Source organism: Hemiscyllium ocellatum, chromosome 32, assembly GCF_020745735.1.
Source record: "Hemiscyllium ocellatum isolate sHemOce1 chromosome 32, sHemOce1.pat.X.cur, whole genome shotgun sequence".
In the NCBI taxonomy this organism is placed as follows: domain Eukaryota; kingdom Metazoa; phylum Chordata; class Chondrichthyes; order Orectolobiformes; family Hemiscylliidae; genus Hemiscyllium; species Hemiscyllium ocellatum.
In genome coordinates this window covers 15,479,606-15,502,930 of record NC_083432.1, presented here as the reverse complement: position 1 = coordinate 15,502,930, position 23,325 = coordinate 15,479,606, and positions in this window count along the sequence as shown.

The following is a 23,325-nucleotide window of genomic DNA, read 5'->3' as shown; positions in this document are numbered from 1 at the left end:
ATGGGCCAAATAGCCTCCTTCTGTGCTGCAAATTTCTATGGGTCTATAAGTCTAACTTCTTGAGGTGGACATTTGAAGATGGCAGGCAATTTGAGAACAGCAAAGGCCAATCTGAGAGTCTGAGGTGAAGGGAGAAGGCAGATCCACTGTGAATGCTAGGTGTGGCTAAAGAATAAAGAAGGGAGAATGGCATAAGCTTGTAGTGCTAGGCTGCTGATGGCATCAGACACACCATTCTATCTGGTGAATCCACCTGCAGATGATAAGAAAATAATTGTTAACATTTGCCTGTGCATGTCCTGAAAATTGCCAATTTTGCCCACTAAAGTGACCCCACATATAAACTTCATGGTAGTCCAACCTCCCACTATCCATCACCAACTGTGAGTAAACAAGCTATAAACATGGCAGGAGTCCCATGCATTATCAGGAAAAATTAGATAGCCATCCTAAACTACCCATTAAACATCTCCATGATTAGTTTCCTGCCGCTGGTGAGTTTTTGTCTACGAATACATCCTTCCCCTTGGAAGAAGTGCCTATAGGTGGAAACATTAGGTAAAAATCAGCCTGATGCCTTCTAGTACTGATATTTTGACATGCCCATCTTCAATGGGTTTGTGAAAAGTTCACTCCAAGAATTCCCAGAATGAATAGATTGTTTTAGCAAAGCTTAAAACTGGTTGAGAGTCCACTCATTGGAATAAGAATTAGAAGAAAGAGAGGTAGCCCCATTAAAACATATAGAGTTCTTAAAGGGCTTGACAGGTTAAATGCTGAGAGAATGTTTCTCCTCATGTGACAGTCTAGGACCAAAGGGCATGGTCTCGGACTAAAAGGGGACTGATTTAAAACTGAAATGAGGATGAAATTCTGATCTTAGAGGTTATGACTTCACAACTCCTCACCACAGAGAGCTGTGGGGGCAAAGTCCTTGGGTATATTCAAAGTTGAAATAGATAGTTTGGGGAATCAAGGGTTATGGGGAAAGGTCAGGCAAGTGGACAAAATGAGTGTTGGATCAGCCTTGATCCAATGGAATGAGGGAGCAGCCTCCAGGGGCCGAACGCCTTTTCCTGTTTCTATTTCTTCTGGAGCTATCAGACCTGGGTCAGAAAGTGGTTCAGTAGTGACTGAATTGGTGGCAGTTACATCTGGGGCTGAAAATGCTTGGGAGAAGGTGAACACTTCTCCTTTTTGCCTTTCTGATAGGCTTCTGTGGAGAGGAAGGAGTTAGTAGCTGGAACAAGAGTGCTAGTATGTTTTAAATCAGAGAGCTATTGCTTGTCTTTTTAAAAAGTGGGTGAGGTGGGTGTTGAGACGGAAACCGAATGGTCTCGTCTCTACGTGTTCGTTGGAAGGAGAGATCAAACCGGCTAGAGTTTGGAGCAAAAACACCGTTTATTACAGAATCAAAACTGGTACACTATACAACGAATTCAAAAGCATGCAAATTCGTTGGAGAAGGCATTCTGTCTCTCCCTTCGGATCTGGTGCAGTTATACTTCGCGCTTCCTCGAGTTCCCGGTCAGGTTCCCCTTGTTCGGCTCTTTCATTGGTCGGTTCACCTGTCTGTGAAGGGATTAGTGTCTCTATTGGCTGCCCCGAGATACCTGTCCCACTCCTGCTGTGCCGAACAATGGGTAGACATCCTGGGTTCGGCAGTTTCCGATCTTGTAAATTAAAAGTTTATTGTTGGAAGGGATTCCTCATTGCCATGCGTCTGGCTGTCTGGGCGTTCACAATAGTTCTCCATAGTTGAATATACAGATATTATCATTTAACATAGGACCCGAATGAGTTTGACGTCAGCGGAGGCATTAGCAAGTACTTTATCAATCAACTGTAGTATCGGTGCGATTTACACTATCCGATAGTTACCGGTTTCCTTTATTAACAATGAGAGTGTAATAGGATGATCTGAAACTGACGGACATGTTCTAATCCCCCAGGAATGTGGCCCCAGGCAGGCAGTCCTGCAGTGGCTGGGTTTACTTTACATGGCTGTGTTTTAGCTGGTATCCGACAGTGTCTGCTTTAATAATGGTGCTCCCCTCCCTAGCCCCAATGTAGGTACCCCGCTAGCAGATTCTCCCCAACATTCCCTCCCTTGGCCTCGAAAGAGGCCACACCCCCTTAGCCCGTAAGGAACGCAACCCCACGAGGCGACCGGTGTCCGGTGTTGTATCGACCAGACTCACCGGTTCTAAGGAGACAGTCATATGGGGATGAAGGGTGCCCTGAAAAACGCGCCGCTACACAGTTAAGCAATAGATAGTCACAGCTGCATGCTAAGCTAAACTAATAGTTGAAGTAATTGAGGCAGTGTCTGCAGAAATAACGAAAAGCACAGGATTAGACAAGCATTGCAACAAGTCATTCAGAGCTGGCGAAATGTACGCGAGTGTGTTAGAATGAGTAAGTCATTTAGTAAACGCAAGTCTGTAGTCCAAAGAGCCGGCAAATGTAAATAGGTGTTGTAAGTTTGGAAAAGGAGTAGGAACAGCCTGGCACCAGCAGTTAGGTACCCGCTAGAGATCTGAAACCCAGTGTGAAACTGTAGTGTGCCCCGGTGGTCCCGTAGATCAGTATGCTCCAGAGAGCAGCAGTGCTGTCCAACCGTCTGACACGGATGCAAGCAGGCAGAAATCTCATTAAATGGAGATGAACGGAGGCCACGCGTTCCGATGTCAATGCGCGACTGTGCCTGTCTTAGGTTGTCCCTCGCCCGAGGGATCTTACCCGTCATTGGCTAACCAGTCGTGCTGCATTGAGTAATAGATGGCGACATCCATTTCACCACCCCAAGGACAGGTATGGGCAGCTCAGTAGCATGGTCAGTGGCCTCCGAGGGTGGCTGAGGGCAGTCAGGAATACTGGACAGTCCGCAAAGGCCACCTGTGAGAACAGCAGTGTCTCAATTGCCAAGGCACACAGTACATTTCACCCACCCGCTGTTATGGAAGGATCAATTCACATATCCCCAATTTAAACGGGCAAAATAAATAAGTGGGGGCTCTTTGGACAACCAGGCTGCATTCATCGTACATGAAGATGAAAAGTTAGTCATGAGTACAACAGGATCAGACGAATTCGAAAGAAAGTCATTGAGGGAGCTGGCACGCACCGGTGAGATAGGATTTACTACGCCCGAACCACGAGCTTATGCAAAGGCGGTACTATAGCAATGAAGCAAAGAATTGGGAGGTCCCCACTCGCCAGCCCTTATCGCAACCAGCCGTAAGCAAGAAACCCGGTATCATGGCTCACGAGCGGACCGTCGCATTACAGCATGTATTGGATGTGTCCCTGTCCGTTTGTAGGAGGTCACACACAGGCTGTCGTGTTGTTGGAGTTGGTGGCAGCGGCGTCTCCTGGTGGAGCTCAACGGATGGGGGTCCGGTTGAAAAGTAATGATACCTTATCACCTTTAAATCAGTGAGATGGGGCTGTGGGAATGCAGTAAAAAGGAGTCCCCGCATCACCAGGGTGATATATGGCGGGGTCAGTCAGGAACCATGTGACTACTATGGGAAATAAAGTGTTGTGTTGTAAGGGGTCTTTGGGGTGGCATGTCTGGGAGACCAGAATGGACAGGAGGCAGTCCCCAAAGTCTCCAGTCAGTACTCCTGAACATAAGGTCTGTGCTCATGTGGACTGTCAAATGCAACCAGGAAGAGTGTACTCAACCATTTGTGTAAGAGGAAAGGGGACAGATATAAAGACCATGGTGAAAATAATGACGGTAGTGTGAAAGCCTTAACTATTCTTATGAGTCGCGGACCTGTATGTGGCAGTATTCCACAAAAAGGAGTCACATGAAAATAGAGAGAACTCTGTGTGAGGTAGAAGGAGTGGTTTCATGTAAGGGAAAGGGTACAACTTTACACAAAGGTAGTCAGAGGGATTCGTGATCTCAAATCAGAGAAAAAAGGCTCCCCAGCACGGGCTGCCACAAAAAGGCAGTCGAGGCAGGGGTAGCCAGATTATACTGTAGGTGTTTTAATGTTCGTCGAATTACGAAGAGGCAGAGGAAAAATGTAAAAAACGTAATCATGACACTGGTCCAGTGTCGGTGAGGTAATTGCGGGGAGCAGTCACGCAAACGGTGTCAAGTCGCAATATTCTGACAAAGTTAAAATCAAGTGTGCGCATAGTGTGGAAGACAATTAGTAGGATAATCCGTGTCCATTTGAGCAGCAGCACTACACGGGGTAGATGAAAGTCGGGACACTGATATAAATGCAAGATAGTACGAGTGGCAGTTCTGACTCGGTAGGAATGTATACTAGCAGCTGCAGGAGCGCAGGCGCCTGTATGTTTTAAAACGCAACGTCTGAAGTGTAAAAACATTCGTCCAGGAGTTGTGTCGAAAAAATAGAGTAAGTCCCTCGAGAGGGAAGTGGGATTGGTAATAGTGAGAAGGGAACTACAATAGACTGCATAGGGGAAGGCCTACGGTACATCTTGATACTGCGCGGTAAGGGGCGCAAGCAATCTCGATTTGCACCCCGGGGAACTGCCCGTGCTCAGGGCGCACAACCAATGGGGTTGTCGTAGGACAATCGTTCGATGAGGCGCCCATGGAGACCGTTTAATATAAAGGTGGAAATGATGGGGATCCCGATCAACTCTGTGGCGATAGGACAATAGAGCAGGTGAAATTCCAGTGTGTGGTTAGGGAAGACGAAGCGCAGGAGATGCCCCTAACCTCTCGGGGCGTGTAGCGTAAGCCTCAAGGCGGCCGGGACCCCGGCTAGCAGGCAGGGCGGGGATTTTCGCCCCCAGACACTTGGGTATGATATTGGAGCGAACCGCGACTGTGAGGCAGACAGTATTGGTAACATCGGGAAAGGCGCCTATACAATGGAGAAAGACCAATGTAGATAAAAAGGGGTTGAGTCACCAGCTAAAGGGCACAAACTTATCCTGGCGGCTATTTGCCCGCTCAAAGCGGAGTCTATGATAAACCAGGTGGACCTCCCAAGAGAAGGCCCAATGAAGAGTTTAGACAGCAGAATAAAGTACCAGAAGAGCAAAGATATCAGTGAAACAGAGCCATGTCGGTGTAGAAGGGCAGCAACCCCAACTCTACGTAGAAACCGTGCCAAGGCGGGGTTGCATGATCCCGTCTCTTTCTGCACCTCCCCGTCAGGTCCCGTCTCATCGAGTGATTTTAGAGATATATTAGGTTCTGCTGACCTGGAGCAATGAGAGAAGTGGTGCGTGCGGTGGCCTATGTGTTTGCAGCCAGCTCAGTATAAGATATGATGATGATGATTATGGAGAGGGGGACAATGTAAAACTCTGGGCAATTAGGAGATTTGCGGTGGGACGAAATTGGACTGTTTGCCTGAGGGGACTTGTCCCCCCAAACGAGATACAGAACAAGAGGTGCAAGTATAATCCTTGTGTATGCAAGAATCTGTGTGTGTGAAGGGCCGTGTGGCATAGACAAAAAGAATGCGCAGGTACTGCGGGCAGTTTGAGGGAAGTAACAGCTTTTAAAAGATACCCCGGGAAAAGAATCACAAAGGAACCTGGTGATCCTGCTGTTCTCAGCGCGAACCAGCGCCTTGCAAAAGATACGAACAGATGAGTTGGAGAGGACTACTCGCAGTTGAAGAGACTGAAGGATTTGGGCAGGAGCTGAGTATTGATCCCTGTGGGAGGCGATTGTATGTATAATGCCTTCAAGCAAAAGGTGACGACAAAGTGCTGCCGATACTGTAGGTGCGGTGGAGGACAAAAGAGAGCGTTGGCCAGGAGTGTAACAGAGAAAAATGAAAGGCAGGCGTGAGCGCCCACAGTGCAACAGAGGGGTCGGGAACCTTTAAGTTTGCAGTGGCGGTGGCACCATTTATTAATTGGAGATGACGTGATGAATCCTGGTAGCAAACCTCAGGGAGCATGAGAGTGGGGAAAGTCCTGGTAGCAAAACCTCAGGGAGCTGAAAACCTTAAAAGAGATGGAGCGTAAGGATCCGCGGATCTTCTATTCAGCAAGACCCAGTTGAATTCAATGCAGGCTGAATGAAAGACAGAACTAAGACGACCTCAGATCCGGCGGTGAACATAAAGTGTGTGGGTTTGGGAGAAAACGATGAAGGGGCGTGACTATGGCGTGGGGAATGGGGAGCGGGGTTGTAGGATAGGGCAGTACAATCGGCAAGAGGAGTCTGTACGAGATTTCAATGGGAAGGTTTGGTACTGACTGGCAGTTACAGGTTGCATGTTCAAAGCATTGGAGAGTGTAGCCTCAGACAGGTAGACTGGCTGGCATCTTCACCCCGCATGGTTGCCAATACCCGCTTCAGGGACTGGAAATGGCCGTGTCTGTGGCAGCAGTAGCTCAACCCTCCCTAGCCGCAAAGTTGAGGAGGGGGACAAGTAGCAGGAGAAAATTGCTTTAAAATGAGCGTCCATAATGCTTTAGCGAATGAAAAAATCTGTGGACTTAGGAGAAAAGATAAAAATGGGTTCGTGAGAGGGGGCAGAAAAATTTGGAGGGCATAGAGGGAAGAAGGAGTAGGTGGGCCCCCCCCTCATTCTTGGCACTTTGTGAACACGAGGGGAGAAGGGATGGCCTAAACACCCATGTCGGCGGACAAAAAGATGAGTGAGCGGCCGCGAGGAAGAGAGATGGGCCAAGCACCCTGCTGTGTGCTGAGTAGCAGGTCCTAGTTGGAGGCCTGAGGCCTGTGACCAGCGGGGGAAAAAGAGAGAGAGACAAAAATAAGTGGGTTGGGGGATATTTGGGCAGTGGGACGGCCAAACACTGGACCTACAAAACATTGTAAATGAAAACGCACAGTATGGCGATACGGCAATGTGCATGTTGTTGGTCGGGACGTTATAGTTAATAGTGGAAGGTACAACCTGTCAAACAAAATGTGGTTAGAGGCATGATTCATATCGACATCCCAGTAACTGAAGAGGACCTGTTCATCGAGCAATCCCATGGAGTAGGGCAATGACGCTTGAGAGACCCATTGGTGTAGTGGTGGCGCGGTAGTTGAGCTAATAGGGTCGCGGAACGTCCGCAGGCGAGCAGCCCCTTCTAGACTGTGCAATCCTGCCAAGAGTGAGCATTCGTGCCAAAAGCGAACGGGCACCGCCCCAACTGAGCGTTCGCGCCAAAAGTCAGCTGGCCCCGCCCAACCTGAATCTTCGCGCCAAAAGCAAGAAAGCCCGCCAAGAACTAAGGTGACCCGCCCAGAGAAGGGTGACCCGCTAAAACTAGGGTGAGCACGGGACACCCCGGGATTTACCGTCTTAGGATTCCACAACCGTAGTGTTATTAAAATAAAAAGCTCAACCATCCCTTCCTGCGCCCCCTCCCTACATTCAGGTATTCCTTTCCAAGTATAAGAGTAATTAAAAGTGATAGTAGGGGGACAAGCGGCATTTAATTCTAAAAATCAAGACGAGACTATGGAGAAAAATCCCAGACCGTTAAGTTATCAATCCCAAACCGCTAAGTGTAGAGAACAACACTCACGTACTCCGACAGCAGTAAAACTGCTTTCGGCTGCTGGGCGGCTTCCCACGGTCCCTGTCCGTCACTCAGGCTGTCGGTGCCGGTCCACTGTACACCAAGACCTGGGATGAAACATTTGTTGCGACACCTCCGTTCGCCACGTCCGTTAAAAATCACTGCACTCACTCACTCACTCCCTCTCTCACCGGGCCGGCCCCACACTGGTTTTCACCCACATTCATGCCAACCCACGCATACTGTCGGTGTGTCCGTACCCTCGTCTCAGTCTGTCGCAGTCCCTTGTCCCTAGTTTTAGTGACATGTTTCGAGGCATTATATCCTCGCAGAAACTGACAATCTGTGTGAAATCGTAGCAAATCTCGGTCGGGGGCGTCCGAAATGGCTGGGGCTGTGGTGGAGGTACAGTGGCCCCCTTGCCACTGCAGGTTGAATGTGACTAACAGTTTCGTTTTCCACCCCGGGGATTTTTCAGCGGTCGGTGGTGCCCAATCAGTAGGGGGTTTCCCTAGGGCTATTGTTTGCCGCGCTGAATACTGCGGCGAGAGTAGGAGACCGTTTAAAATTTTGGTCATTAGCGCCGTATCTGTGAAGGTCTCTTTTAGTCTCGTCAATATCAGGTCCTTTTGGGCGGGCGCTTGGTTGAATACTTGATCCAGTGCTGTCTTGTGCACTGTTACACTGTCCAGTAATAATTGGGCATGCCAAGTTACGTCTGTGCCGACCGTGAGGTGCCACCAGGGCACTCCGGGGCGTAATGGTCGAAATTGGGTCATTTTTGGTGGTCCAAAGTTCAAGTCCTCCATGACGGATCTCACCTGGTGGGTACCGCTTTAAAACCAGTGCGTTTTTCAAAAGCCTGACCTTCGCGTGGCAGATTTCTGCTCTTAACAACCGGTCTAAGGCAAACGCCTGTGCAGGTAAACCCTATCCAGGAGATGAGATCCGCCCTCTGTCCCCTTAGAATGCTAGCAGCGAGTGTGTCTATCGATAGTTGTCGGAGTTAAAGTGCTTAATAAAAAGAGAAAGGATCCAATCAGTCAAGTGCGGTCAGCGCTGTCTTAATTAATTTCACTAAGCGTCCAGGCTCCGTAAGCCACGCTTTTACCTTAACTCAGGAAGCTGCGTCCAGGATCCGAAATCCACGCATAAACTTAACTCAAAAACCGCGTCCAGGATCCGAAATCCACGCGTTAAACTCAAACTCAAAAAGCTGCGTCCAGGATCCGAAATCCACGCATTAACTTAACTCAAAAACCGCGTCCAGGATCCGAAATCCACGCGTAAAACTCAAACTCAAAAAGCTGCGTCCAGGATCCGAAATCCACGCATTAACTTAACTCAAAAACCGCGTCCAGGATCCGAAATCCACGCGTAAAACTCAAACTCAAAAAGCTGCGTCCAGGATCCGAAATCCACGCATTAACTTAACTCAAAAACCGCGTCCAGGATCCGAAATCCACGCGTAAAACTCAAACTCAAAAAGCTGCGTCCAGGATCCGAAATCCACGCATTAACTTAACTCAAAAAACCGCGTCCAGGATCCGAAATCCACGCGTAAAACTCAAACTCAAAAAGCTGCGTCCAGGATCCGAAATCCACGCAGTAACTTAACTCAAAAAACCGCGTCCAGGATCCGAAATCCACGCGTAAAACTCAAACTCAAAAAGCTGCGTCCAGGATCCGAAATCCACGCAGTAACTCGACTCAAAAAGCGCGCATTAACTTAAGGCTAGCCATGGATCAATTAGTCACTTCAGTACCGCGATAACAGGCAGGTATTAGTGAAGAAGTGAGAAGATAGCTTACCAGTATGGACTCTGCAACATTGCTGCCAAACTGATTTAAAAGTACTGTTTGTGTTGGTGAGGATCAGGGAGCAGACAAAGACTGACTAACTGAAAAAATTTACCTACTGGAAGTCTTTGCTTTAACAGGCGCTTCCTCACCTTTTAAAAGTTCGGCCGAAAGTTTGTCTGCCCTCCGGTCCGCCAACGTGGCCAACTTGCGGTCGTCTCTTTCCCTTCCCACGTTCAGGCTCACCATCTGTTGAGACGGAAACCGAATGGTCTCGTCTCTACGTGTTCGTTGGAAGGAGAGATCAAACCGGCTAGAGTTTGGAGCAAAAACACCGTTTATTACAGAATCAAAACTGGTACACTATACAACGAATTCAAAAGCATGCAAATTCGTTGGAGAAGGCATTCTGTCTCTCCCTTCGGATCTGGTGCAGTTATACTTCGCGCTTCCTCGAGTTCCCGGTCAGGTTCCCCTTGTTCGGCTCTTTCATTGGTCGGTTCACCTGTCTGTGAAGGGATTAGTGTCTCTATTGGCTGCCCCGAGATACCTGTCCCACTCCTGCTGTGCCGAACAATGGGTAGACATCCTGGGTTCGGCAGTTTCCGATCTTGTAAATTAAAAGTTTATTGTTGGAAGGGATTCCTCATTGCCATGCGTCTGGCTGTCTGGGCGTTCACAATAGTTCTCCATAGTTGAATATACAGATATTATCATTTAACATAGGACCCGAATGAGTTTGACGTCAGCGGAGGCATTAGCAAGTACTTTATCAATCAACTGTAGTATCGGTGCGATTTACACTATCCGATAGTTACCGGTTTCCTTTATTAACAATGAGAGTGTAATAGGATGATCTGAAACTGACGGACATGTTCTAATCCCCCAGGCAGGCAGTCCTGCAGTGGCTGGGTTTACTTTACATGGCTGTGTTTTAGCTGGTATCCGACAGTGTCTGCTTTAATAATGGTGCTCCCCTCCCTAGCCCCAATGTAGGTACCCCGATAGCAGATTCTCCCCAACATGGGTCAAGTGGCTTTTGGTGGATTTAGTTTATTGCTTCAGTAAACTGCATGGACAAATTCTAAAGGGACCTCACCTCTCACCTTGAACTCAAGGTCAAATGAGTGAAGTGGGCATCCAATGGTATTGAAATTACACCAGATGGAGGAGTGAGGTTGGCCAGCCCGAGAATGATCGGAAGGAGGAAGTAGGATTCAAGAATGGTCGATTAATGTCATGATATCTTTCCTTCACCACTGTCATTCCAATGTGTAAAAAGAACCGGGGCTACTTAAGTTAACACAATGTAGACTCATTGGTGACTTGTTATGAAAAAATGAAAGGGTCAGATTGTGTGGTCAGCTGAAAGAATATTATAGTTTATTAGTCTAAAGACTACAAAACAAAATGCAGTGTATAAGTTGAAATAAATAACTTAAGTTTATAGACTTGATATTAGGTCATGGGTTTTCTCCCAGAGAGTAGTGAGACTTGGGTATGCATTGCTGGCTCGAATTACATTTGTTAAATCTCTACATGCCTTCAAGAGAGAATGGAATCAGTTCCAGGCTGGAGCAGAAGTTGCATCATACATAAAAATAATGATTTAATAACTAACGTAAGCATCTATATTTCCCACTGCCTCGGAAAGGCAGCCGACATAGTCAAAGACCCCTCCTACTCTAGTTATAATCTCTTCCAAATAAGCATCGAAAGAACTGTGGATGCTGTTAATCAGAAACAAACACAGAAATTGCTGGAAAAGCTCAGCAGATTTGGCAGCATCTGTGGAGAGAAGGCAGAGTCAACCAGTCAGGTCAAATGACCCTTCCTCAATTTTTCTCCACACATAATCATTTCCAACCTCTGCTGTTGGGCAGGAGAAACTAAAGCTTAAACACATGTACCAACAGATTTAAGAACAGTTTCCTCCCAACTGTCACTAGACTTCTGAGTGGACCTGTCAAGTTTTAAATTTAATGTTGACCTTGCTCTTTATGCACCTTCTCTGCAGCTGTAACATTGCATTCTGCGCTCTGTTCTGATACCATTGTGAACTTTCTGTGGGCAAACTTAAAAATCACACATCACCAGGTTATAGTCCAACAGGTTTATTTGGAAGCATTAGCTTTCGGAGCGCTGCTCCTTCATCAGAACTACCTGATGAAGGAGCAGCGCTCCAAAAGCTAGTGCTTCCAAACAAGCCCTGTTGGACTAATACCTGGTGTTGTATGATTTTCAACTTTGTCCACCCCAGCCCAAAATCCACATCATGAACTTTATGTGGTATGATCAGCCTGTAATGCACACTAAAAAAACCTTTCACTGTACTTAGACACCTGTGACAATAATAAATCAAATAAAATCAAATACAATCTTCTAGGTTGGTTCCGTTCATCAGGAGATAGGATTTGTGTACGAACCACCAAGTGATATAAAAGACCGCATGGATTGGCCAGGAAGGAACAGTGTCAATGGTGGCTACCTATATACCCTGTGTGAGTTTCTTCACTGATATCAATTTGCCATCTCAGCCACATGCCATCTGCCTCCCAAGGGAGTGAATGAGGTCATTTTTCTTTCCATGAGTGGTTAGGGGCCAAATGCTAACAAAAACTGTGATAGAAGGAGATTCTATTATCAATTCCAAAGAAATAAAATCAGAAAGTTGTGCATAGTTGAGTGGATCAGTCGCCATCTGTGGAGAGAAACTGCCATGGTGTCCCTTGTATCCGATTCTATCCCTATCTTGTCACATGTTATTCCAGGGACAAGTTGCCACTTGCTGGATATCCTCTGAAAGATTAGCATCCCTGGCTCTTTAAAAGCCCAATGTGCACCCAGTCAAGCACTTCACTCCAGAGCTCTCCTTCATGGTCTCTGACATTCTTGGACACAGCAGGGATATTGTTACCCCAGTTTGTTGCAGGGATCTTGATGACCTGCTGAATGGGGTGGTGCAGGTGTGACCATGAGACCAAGAGAGGAGGTCATGACACCAGCTTGCCCTATGTTTGTCACCTGGATCAATGCAGTCTCAGTCATCTGGAAGAATTCACAGCCTTATAGGAAGAAAGCCAATGATCTTCTGTGCTCCACCAGCAGTACAGCCACCCCTTTTCTTCAATACCTCACTTTCTCTATCTCTATTAATGTATTTACCTCCCACAAAGGCTCATGATTTACTACTCTCCTGATTGCCTGCAATATCTTCCTTCGCTCACTGTCACCAAGTGGTAGCCCTGATAATAATGGTTGACACAAGGATATGATTAGATTGCAGATAAATGTTGGCATTGAAGATAAAGGATAATTTCCCCTGCTCCCTTCCAGCAGTGTCTTACCTTTCCAAACATAGACTGGGACTGCCATAATGTTAAGGATTTAGATAGAGAGGAATTTGTTAAGAATGTACAAGAAAATTTTCTGATCTGGTCTGTGAATGTACCTGCTAAAGAAGGTGCAAAACTTGACCTACTCTTGGGTAATAACGCAGGACAAGTGACTGAAGTGTCAGTGGGGGAGCACTTTGGGGCCAGCGACCACAATTCTACTAGTTTTAAAATAGTGATGGAAATGGATAGACTGGATCTAAAAATTATAGTTCTAAATTGGAGGAACGCCAATTTTGATGGTATCAGGCAAGAACTTTCAAAAGTTGATTGGGGAATGGATGTTCCCAGGGAAAAGGGTCGGCTGGAAATGAGATAAGTAGAATCCAGAGAGTTCAGTATATTTCTGTTTGGATGAGAGGAAAGGCTGGGTGTGTGTAGGGAATGCTGGATGCCCAGAAAAATTGAGGTTTTGGTTAAGAAAAAGAAGGAAGCATATGTCAGGTGTAGACAGCAGTGAGGGAGTGAAGCCTTCAAAGAATATAAAGGCTGTAGAAGTATACTTAAGAGGGAAATCAGGATGGCAAAAAGGGGACATGAGATAGCTTTAGTAAATAGGGTTAAGGAGAATCCAAACGGATTTTATAAATATGTTAAGAACAAAAGGGTAACTAGGAAGAGATCAGCAAGGCAGCCTATATGTGGAACTGCAGGAAATGGAGGCGATACTAAACAAGTATTTTACATCAGTGTTTACTGTTGAGAAGGACATGGAAGTTAAAGAATGTGAGGAAATAGATGGTGACATCTTGAAAAATGTCTGTATTACAGAGGAGGGGGTGCTGGATGCTTTCAAACACATAAAAGTGGATAAATCCCCAGGACCTGACCAGGTGTACCCTAGAACTCTGTGGGAAGCTAGGGAAGTGATTGCTGGATCAGCAATAGTCATGGGTGAGGTGCCAGAAGAACATGACTAACATGGTGCTATATTTAAAAACGGTGGTAAGAAAAAGCCAAGGAACTGTATTTTGGAAAAGCAAATCAGGGCAGGGCTTGTACACGTAATGGTAAGGTCCTGGGGAGTTTGCTGAACAAAGAGATCTTGGAGTGCAGGTTCATAGCTCCTTGAAAGTGGAGTCGCAGGTAGATAGGATAGGGAGGAAAGCGCTTGATATACTTTCCTTTATTGGTCAGAGTATTGAGTATGGGAGTTGGGAGGTCATGTTGCAGCTGTACAGGACATTGGTTAGGCCACTTTTGGAATATTGTGTGCAATTCTGGTCTCCCTCCTATCGGAAAGATGTTCTGAAACGTGAAATGGTTCAGAAAAGATTTACAAGGATGTTGCCAGGATTGGAGGGTTTGAGATATTGGGAGAGTCTGAATCAGCTGGGGCTCTTCTCCCTGCAGCGTGAGCAGACATGGATGGGGTAAATAGACAAGGTCATTTCCCTGGGTTGGCTGAGTCCAGAACGAGAGGGCATAGGTTTAAGATGAGAGGGGAAAATTTTTAAAGAGACCTAAGGGGTCACTTTTTTACACAGAGGGTGGTGTGTGTATGGAATGAGCTGCCTGAGGAAGTGATGGAGGCTGATACAATTACAACATTTAAAAGGCATCTGGATGGGTGTATGAGTAGGAAGGGTTTAGAGGGACGGGGACTAAATGCTGGCAAATTGGAATTGATTAATTTAGGATCACTGGTCGGCATGGATAAGTTGGACAGAAAGGTCTGTTTCCGTGCTGTACATCTCTGTGATTCTATGCTATCCACTTGAAAAGGCCTTAGTTGGATATCTCATCTGAAGGACACTTTCTCAGTTTGCATTGAAGTCACAGCCTATCACAATTGGGGGGTGGGGTGGGGTGGAATCAGCAACTGTTTATCAGAGTCTGAAAGTAACTTGGTTCAAATCGGGTCACATTAGCATACAGTGTGGACAAATTAAACTTTTGATCTTACTTTCAGAATGAAAGAAACAGGAGTAGGAAAGGATTATTCAGCCTGTCAAGATTACTCTGCATTTTGAATGATCTGGGGCTTCAATCTCTCTGTCCCTTGATTCCCGAGAGATCTAAAATATGTCTATCTCAGCTTTAAACTTCATCAGTGGAGGTACATCCACAATGCTCTCTGGTACAGAATTCTAGAGATTCACAAATCCCTGAGCGTAGAATTCTCTCCTCATCTCTGTCCTAAATTATCAGCCACTTGTCCTCAATCCTATGATCCAGAGTAGACAGGTTTTACTGCTGGTCCTGTTCTCGAAGTTGAACTAGGCCTTTCCGGATGCCTCATGCAATTCTACCACAGTTCCTGCTATATCATTCAGAGCCTTCTAAGATTTCCGTCAGAGAGATGCTTCTGGAGGGTTTGGGTCAGAATCAGCTGGACCTTCACATACCATTCTCATTGTCAATTTAATAGCGGTTTGCAGTAACTGTCTATTTTCACTCATGGAATACCTGTGCATTGTGAATAGACCCAAACGTAAGTTTCCAACACACTTAATTTCACTGCAGTCAATCATATCACAAAAGTAGTATAGGAGTAGACTGATAGAATTTTACAGTACAGAAGGAGGCCATTCGACCCACCATGTCTGTCCTGACTACTAGCTAATTCCACTCCCCAGTCTTATCCTTGTAGCCCTTTAAATTCATCACTTTCAAATATATATCCAGTTCTCTTTTGAAACCTTCCTTGGAATCTGCCTCCACCTTTCTCCCAGGCAGCGCATTCCAAATCCTAACAACTCTCTGAGTGATGACGTTCCTCCTCAAGTCAAGTATTAGATAAAAGGTTAATTGATGAGGCTTTCTCTGGAAATTATTTTTTTAGTAAACCTGCTTAGACACATTCTAACACCTCTGTGTGAGGGGTCCAAAATTTGGACCATTTGATCCAGAGAGAGGAACGCTACCACATGTACAATGTTATTTTTAAACCAACCTGTTGGGCATGATTACTTGTCTCTGTGACACTTTCACAAATTAAACTACAAATTAAATTACTTTCAATGTGTGTAATTTGATAACAATTTACTCATTTGTTTTCAACATTCTCCTCTGATAAACTGTTTTCAATGTTTCTGTTTGACTCACATCCCAGATGAGCTTTTTCATGCATTTGGTCACAGGTAAGTTAACTCCTCAGGCTCCAGAGCCTCTTGCATATCAGCTTTCTCCGATAGTATTACACCAACAGCTTTGCAGGTGAAAACAGCAACTTGGGATCAGATTGGATTATGTCAATCCAGCCAGATGATCATCATTGTACAAACTTTCCAACCTTTAGTATTATCAAAAGAAATATCAAAGCACAACTTGCTAAACTACTAGCATTTTCCTTCTGCACGCTAAAGGCTGTAAGAATTCAATTTGATTGTTGCACAAATAAAGTACTCACCTTGCATTGAACTAACTGCAGCAGGTCTGAAGAAATGATATTGAATGCTAACTCTGTTTTCCTTCCACAGTTTCTGACAGACCTGCTGATTTTCTCCAGCACTTCTTGTTTCTGTTTGTTTCAAATCTCCAATTGTTTGTTTTAATTTGTAACTGCAGTTTACCTAGCATCTACTTAGGTGTTGGCTGCAGCTCAGTAGGTCGGTAATATTCTCCTCTCTGAGGCAATATTGTGAGCACAAAATCTAGGCACACTCACCAGTGTAATGCTGGGGGAGTGTCAGCAGTTCATACATGCTAATACATGCCAATTTGTCACGAAAGACACCCAGAGAAAAATCACACAGCCGCAGGAAGAATGTGCAAACTTCCACACAGATAGTTGCCTGAGGCTGGAATCAAACCTGGGATGCTGGTACTGTGAGATAGCAGTGCTAACCACTGTGCCACTTCAGTATCCAATGACTAAATGCTGCAACATGGTCATAGCTATGTTTATTTCTCTTTGATTTGGTGTTCTGACACTAGGATCTTTGGCACTGATGGGTTTGAGCTTTTTATAAGTGATCCATAAACTGGAGACCTCACTTGTTCTGAGTTTTAATGCTGTTGTCCAATTAATGTGCTTTTAAAGTCTGGTTGAAGATTTGTAGCTTGGGTGTCCGTTGTTGTGGTTCTGTTCGCCGAGCTGGAAGTTTTTGCTGCAAACGTTTCGTTCCCTGGCTAGGGAACATCATCAGTGCTATTGGAGCCTCCTGTGAAGCGCTGCTTTGATGTTTCTTCCGGTATTTATAGTGGTTTGTTCTTGCCGCTTCCGGGTGTCAGTTTCAGCTGTAGTGGTTTGTATATGGGGTCCAGGTCCATGTGTCTGTTAATGGAGTTTGTGGATGAATGCCATGCCTCTAGGAATTCCCTGGCTGTTCTCTGTCTGGCTTGTCCTATGATGGTAGTGTTTTCCCAGTCAAATTCATGTTCCTGGTTGTCTAAGTATATGGCTACTAGGGATAGCCGGTTGTGTCGTTTTGTGGCTAGCTGATGTTCATGGATGCGGATTGTTAGCTGTCTTCCTGTTTGTCCTATATAGTGTTTTGTGCAGTCCTTGCATGGTATTTTGTAAACTACGTTAGTTTGGCTCGTGCTGGCTATTGGGTCCTTTGTTCTAGTGAGTTGTTGTCTGAGTGTGGAAGTTGGCTTGTGTGCTGTTATGAGTCCTAAGGGTCGCAGTAGTCTGGCTGTCAGTTCTGAGACGCTCCTGACGTATGGTAGTGTGGCTAGCCGTTTTGGTTGTGGCATGTCCTCGTTCCATGGTCTATCTCTTAGGCATCTGGTGATAAAGTTGCGTGGGTATCCGTTTTTGGCGAATACCTTGTATAGGTGTTCCTCTTCCTCTTTTCGCCAAAAACGGCTGAATGGTCTACTTCTGCTTCTAAAGCATAGGAATGTAATGATGCATTATTGCAATGTAAGAATGCATTATGAATAGACAGCACTTTTATCACATCAAAACAAATGGATATTTCTGAAAATGGGCCTGAACAATGCAACTTCCCCCACATGCCTTCCAATCAGACAAGCTGCCAACCCAACACCCAAAATGATGATGATCCTCTTATCTCACCAGCTGGAGTTGACCAGGTGTGGTCTGAGTTTGGCACTAACAGAGACTAGCTAGTCTCTGGGCAGACACAGAGGTTGTTCCCTGTCAGTTGGCACAAGAGTAATAAATATTCCTGTGAAACATTTTCATAAGTGCTCAGACATGTTAGAGATTAAGTAATCTGCTAATGCATTTTATAAATCATTTGTCAACAGCTGCTGATTTATGTGACAAGAAATATATTTTTTAACAAGCACCTTTATTTTGAAGAGTTAGTTTTTTGATTTTTTTAGCGATGATTGGACTTTCTCATCAAGGGTGACATTTTTAAAGTGAGATATTAAATTGATGCTTGGTGTGTCTTCTTGGGGTCAGAAGTGACCCATGGTTCTATCAGGAGATTTCACCATCAGTCTTTAATCACTTGACCACTATCAGTTTGTTTGATCATTATTATATTGCTGTTCGTGGGACCTTGCTATGGAAACATTGGCTGCTGCCTTTTCCACATTAGAGCAGTGACCACATGCTTCAAAGATACTTTATTAGTTTTAATATCTAAAGGAGGAAGTGAGGACTGCAGATGCTGGAGATCAGAGTCAAGAGTGTGGTGCTGGAAAAACACAGCAAGTCAGGCAGCATCCACGGAGCAGGAGAATCGATGTTTTGGGCATAAGCCCTACTTTTCCAACTCCACACTCTCGACTGTAACGTCCGAAGGGCATCCTGAGGTCACGAAAGTGTTCTAATTTCCACGCCATGGCACAATACCCCCTTCCACCCTGAGCTTGCATCACACCCCAGAGGAGATTTACCAGGATAGTAAATAACACAAAGAACTCCAGATGCTGAAGATTTGAATCATAAACAGAAATTGCTGAAGAAACTCAACAGGTCTGGCAGCAACTATGGAGAGAAAGCGGAATTAATGTTTCAACACAGATTTTCCAGCATGTTGCCTGAGCTGGACAGTTAGTTATGAAGTTATGTAGAGTTTTAGCTATGTAGAGAGATTAGATAGACTGGTGAAGTTATTCTTGGAGCAGAGAAATCTGAGTCGGGGGACATCACTGAGATGCATAAAATTATGAGAGAAATAGACGGGAAGAATCTTTTCCTCTTAATAGAGGGATCAATAACCAGGGGACATCAATTTAAGGAGCAGAAGGTTGAGAAGGCATGTTGGGATAGAGGGAGATGGGAATGTAGAAATCACTGCCTGTAAAGGTGATAAAGAAAAAAACCCTCACAGCATTCAAAAAGTATTTTGATATGCACATGTGATGCCAAGGCATACAAGACTATGGGCCAAGTGCTGGGAAATTGAATTAGAATAGTCAGACAGGTTTAATGGTCTGAAGGACCTTATTCTATGCCATAGACCTCTATGACTGTGACTCTATGATCCACAGTAAGTGGTCATTTATCACCAAACAAAGGCAAACCAGCAATCCAGTCACTCTGGGACATAATAGTTCAATCGCCTGACTCAGTCTATGTGAGATATTCAGTATGTAATCCAGTGAGTGAAAATTAAACCACCAAACCCACTCTGCCTTTCCTGTTTGTATGAGACAAACCAGAAGATCGACACACCCACTGAATGTGCTATCAAACAATCTGGAAATAATAATGCAACTATTACTTGGAAACACTCCATCTTGACCAATTCATGGAAATGATTTTCCTCAAAATCAACTCTCTCATTTCCACCCAATTCATTAAATAATTTTCAGAAGCTGACTCGGATTAGGTAGTGTATAAAGATAGTCAATGATTCAGTGGCAAGTACAAAGTGGTTTTATCTTGCCTGGTTGAATCAGCTGCTGTCGTTGACCTGTTGAGATTCAGTTGCCTGCAGCAAAACTCAGGTTTTGCTCAACCAAACCCAAACACTCCTAACTTCACTTTTCTCGATGCTTGTCAGTAGAAACAGACCTTGAATGTTATTACCATAGAGACCACCAAAACCTCACCACAGCAATGAAAAGTTTCATGATGTCTGTGCTAAGTCTTGTTACCAACCTACACAGGGTAAGAGGATCCCACGCTTGAGTTTGCACTACATTATTCAGTGAGAGTTAACCCCAGGCAGAACAATAGCAAAAAGTGCTACAATTGTCTTAATCAAATTAATGAGGGGGAAATTGAGACAAGTTTCCCATTAGGCATTGCTATCCTTCAGGAATTGTCATCAGGCAGTAATCGGACTCAGAGATGCCTGCTGCAGGTGAGTGGCCTGTTGAATTTGCCAAAGCTCACAAATGAATAATGATTCTGTGAAGAGGGTAACTGGGTCTAACAAGAGGCATGCACTAGCAAAGAACCAAAGTTTTCAGAAGAACAGTAAGGGATTGGAGGGGAAAGATTGGGGTAGGTACAAGTGGGTGAGTGGGGAGAAGGATGAGGCAGGTGTAGAGAGGATTGAGGAGAAGTTGATGCCAAAATTTGATGAGAAAAAGCAGTTTTTGATTTCTTGTCAAAATGTGGAGATAGTTACTAAAGTCACTCAGTCCAGGAAGCTCTCAAATTTGTTCCATTGTCTTCACTGGTTTAGTCAGTCTTAACTTGTCAACTTTACCTCAGCTGGCTGGTTGCAATGCTGAGTGATGTCAACACTATGGTTTCAATTCTCTTACTGTCTGAGGTTATCCTTTTCAACCTCTGCCCTCATCTGAGATGTGCTGACCCTCAGGATAAACCACCATCAGTCATTATTCTCTGATGAGAGATGTTGTGAAACTTGAAAGGGTTCAGAAACAATTTACAAGGATGTTGCTGAGGTTGGAAGGTTTGAGCTACAGGAATAGGCTGGGGCTATTTTCCCTGGAGCATGAGATGCTGAAGGGTGAACTCACAGTGAACACTAATGCAAAATACTTGCTTAGTGTCTCGCCCATCTTCTGCAGTTCCCCACATAAGGGGCCTTGTTGATCTTTTAGGGTCCTATTCGCTCCCTAGTTACTCTTTTGTCCTTAAAGTATTCATAGAATCTCTTTAGATTCTCCTTCATTCTGATTTCCCCCTTGTGAATAATGCTACTGCCATTATATTCTTCTAGGGATTCACTCAGTCCCAGTTGTCTATACCTCACATATGTTTTATTATCACATTGAACAACTTGTCTTTTGGCCCCACTCTCTTTAGATGAAAGATGTTTTTATGGGAACCTGTAGCTATGAGTCTTACATGTACCTATCTATTTCTGGGATATGTAAAAGACTCTTTGTTGCAATCTATTCTGAAGTACAAAATCCAAACAACATTGATTCTAATTCCCACACTTGCTGTTCCTCTACATAATCAATTCCTCCACAGTGGTTAGCACTGCTGCCTCACAGCGCCAGAGACCCGGGTTCAATTCCCGACTCAGACGACTGACTGTGTGGAGTTTGCACGTTCTCCCCGTGTCTGCGTGGGTTTCCTCCGGGTGCTCCGGTTTCCTCCCACAGTCCAAAGATGTGCAGGTCAGGTGAATTGGCCATGCTAAATTGCCCGTAGTGTTAGGTAAGGGGTAAATGTAGGTGGGTTGCGCTTTGGCAGGTCGGTGTGGACTTGTTGGGCCGAAGGGCCTGTTTCCACACTGTAAGTAATCTAATCTAATCAATCTCAGGCACTTCCCTTCACAAACACTGACACCCATTTCTGGGCCTATGCTGTCAGCTAATGTCCATTATTAGATCCCTGATTCCCACAGCTACCTTGTCTTTATTTTCTCTCGGGATATGTGAGATACTAAACAGGTATTTTGCATCAGTGTTAATTGTGGAGAAGGATATAGAAGCTAGAGAACTTGAAGAAATAAATAGCAACATTTTGAAAAATGTCTATAGACAAAGCTGCTGCTACTGGACTTCTTAAAATGCATAAAGGTGGATAAATCTTCGAGACCAGACCAAGTGTACCTCAGAACTTTGTGGGAAACTAAAGAAATGATTGCTTGGCCCCGCACTAAGATATTTTATCATTAATAGCCATGAGTGAGGTGCTGGAAGACTGGAGGTTGGCTAACGTGGTGCTATTTAAGAAAGGTTGTAAGGAAAATCCAGTGAACTATAGAGGAATGAATCCAGTTGGTGGCTTGAAGGAAGGGTCAATGAGAGGATTGGAAGGGTGGGGGAGGGGCTGGAAAGGGAGTAGGGGGATGCGAAGGGAGGTTATTTGAAATTGGAGAACTCAATGTTGAGTCCTCCGGGCTGTAGGCTGCCCAGGCGGAGGATGAGATCTTGCTTCAACTTGAGGTCTGATTCGCTGCGTCAGTGGAGGAAGCTGAGAATGATCGTGTTGGAAAGGGAATGTGAAGGGGAATTAAAATAAGTGGTGACTGCCCCTGTGGGTCCGGCTGAGATGCTCGGTGAAACGTGTCCCGAGTTTACATTTGGTCTTCCCGATGTAGACAAGACCACATTGGGAGCACTGGATATAGTAAACCAGGTTGGAGGAGAGGCAGATGAACCTTTGTCTCACCTGGAAGGACTGTTTGGAGGTGACGGGGAGGGGTGGTGTGCTGGTTGGTAGGTCTTGCATCTTTTCCGGTTGCAGGGGAAGGTACCGGGGACTTTAGGGGGTTGGGTGTCGGTGGGGAGAGTGGCACAAACCAAGAATTGGCAAAGGGAATGGTCCTTGCAGAAGGCAGATCGGGGGGGGGGGGGGGGGGAGGAATGTTTACAGTAAAGGAGCAGGGCATGGGAGAGGTGAATTGGAAGGTTTTCTGGATGACAGTAGGTAAAAACACATTGTTCAAAATCTGCAATGCTTGTGCGTGGAATGTCTCCTCATCTGAGCAGATGTGATGGAGGCAATGGAATTGGGAGAACGGAATGGAATTCTTGCAGGATACTGCTGGGTGGGAGGAGATGTTGTCCAGCTAGTTATGAGAGTCTGTGGGTTTATAGTAAATATGTGTCTTAACAACATTTCATTTAACTCTTCCCATTTCCTCCAAATCCAGGAACCATGGGCACATAGATGGGCCTTAGCTACACCTGCCTCTTTGTCAGCTCTATCGGACAGTCTTCTTCAGTACCTATACAGCCACTGTGCCACAACCCTTCCACCGTTACGTCGATGACTGCATTGCGTAACATCCTGCACCCAGGCTGAACTGGAATAGTTCATCAATTGTGCCCACAACTTCCATGCCCCCCTCCCACAAATTCATATGGTCCATCTTGGACACCTCCCTCCCCTTTCTTGACCTGTCCATTTCCATCTCTGGTGACAGTCTCCAGACAGACATTTACTATGAAAACCCTGGCTTGCTGTGTTCTTCCAGCCTCTTGCTTGTCTTTATTTACAATGTTGGAGGATATCATTTCTGGCATTATAGGTGATTGTGGTCTGAATGACACAGATTATGGTAAGAAATTAGGCAAACTGGTTTAGGAGTTCCAGGCAGGTCGATTTTTTACAGTGGGAATAACTTCCTGCATCTCTTAATCAAAATTCTGGGCAGAGGTGATTCTCATTAGGCAGCAATGGGTTGCTGATTTAAGAGGATTGTTCCTTATTAATGATCTTAACAACTTGCCTCCTTAACGTGCAGTTTTCTACTGAAACAAAAAAAAACTTCTAGAAAAACTGAGCAGATCTAGTAGCATCCAAGCACAGAAATAGAGTTTCAAGTTCACAGACCCTTATTCAGAACAACTTTATTTTTCTTCTTAGAAGCTGCCAGGTTTCTGAGCA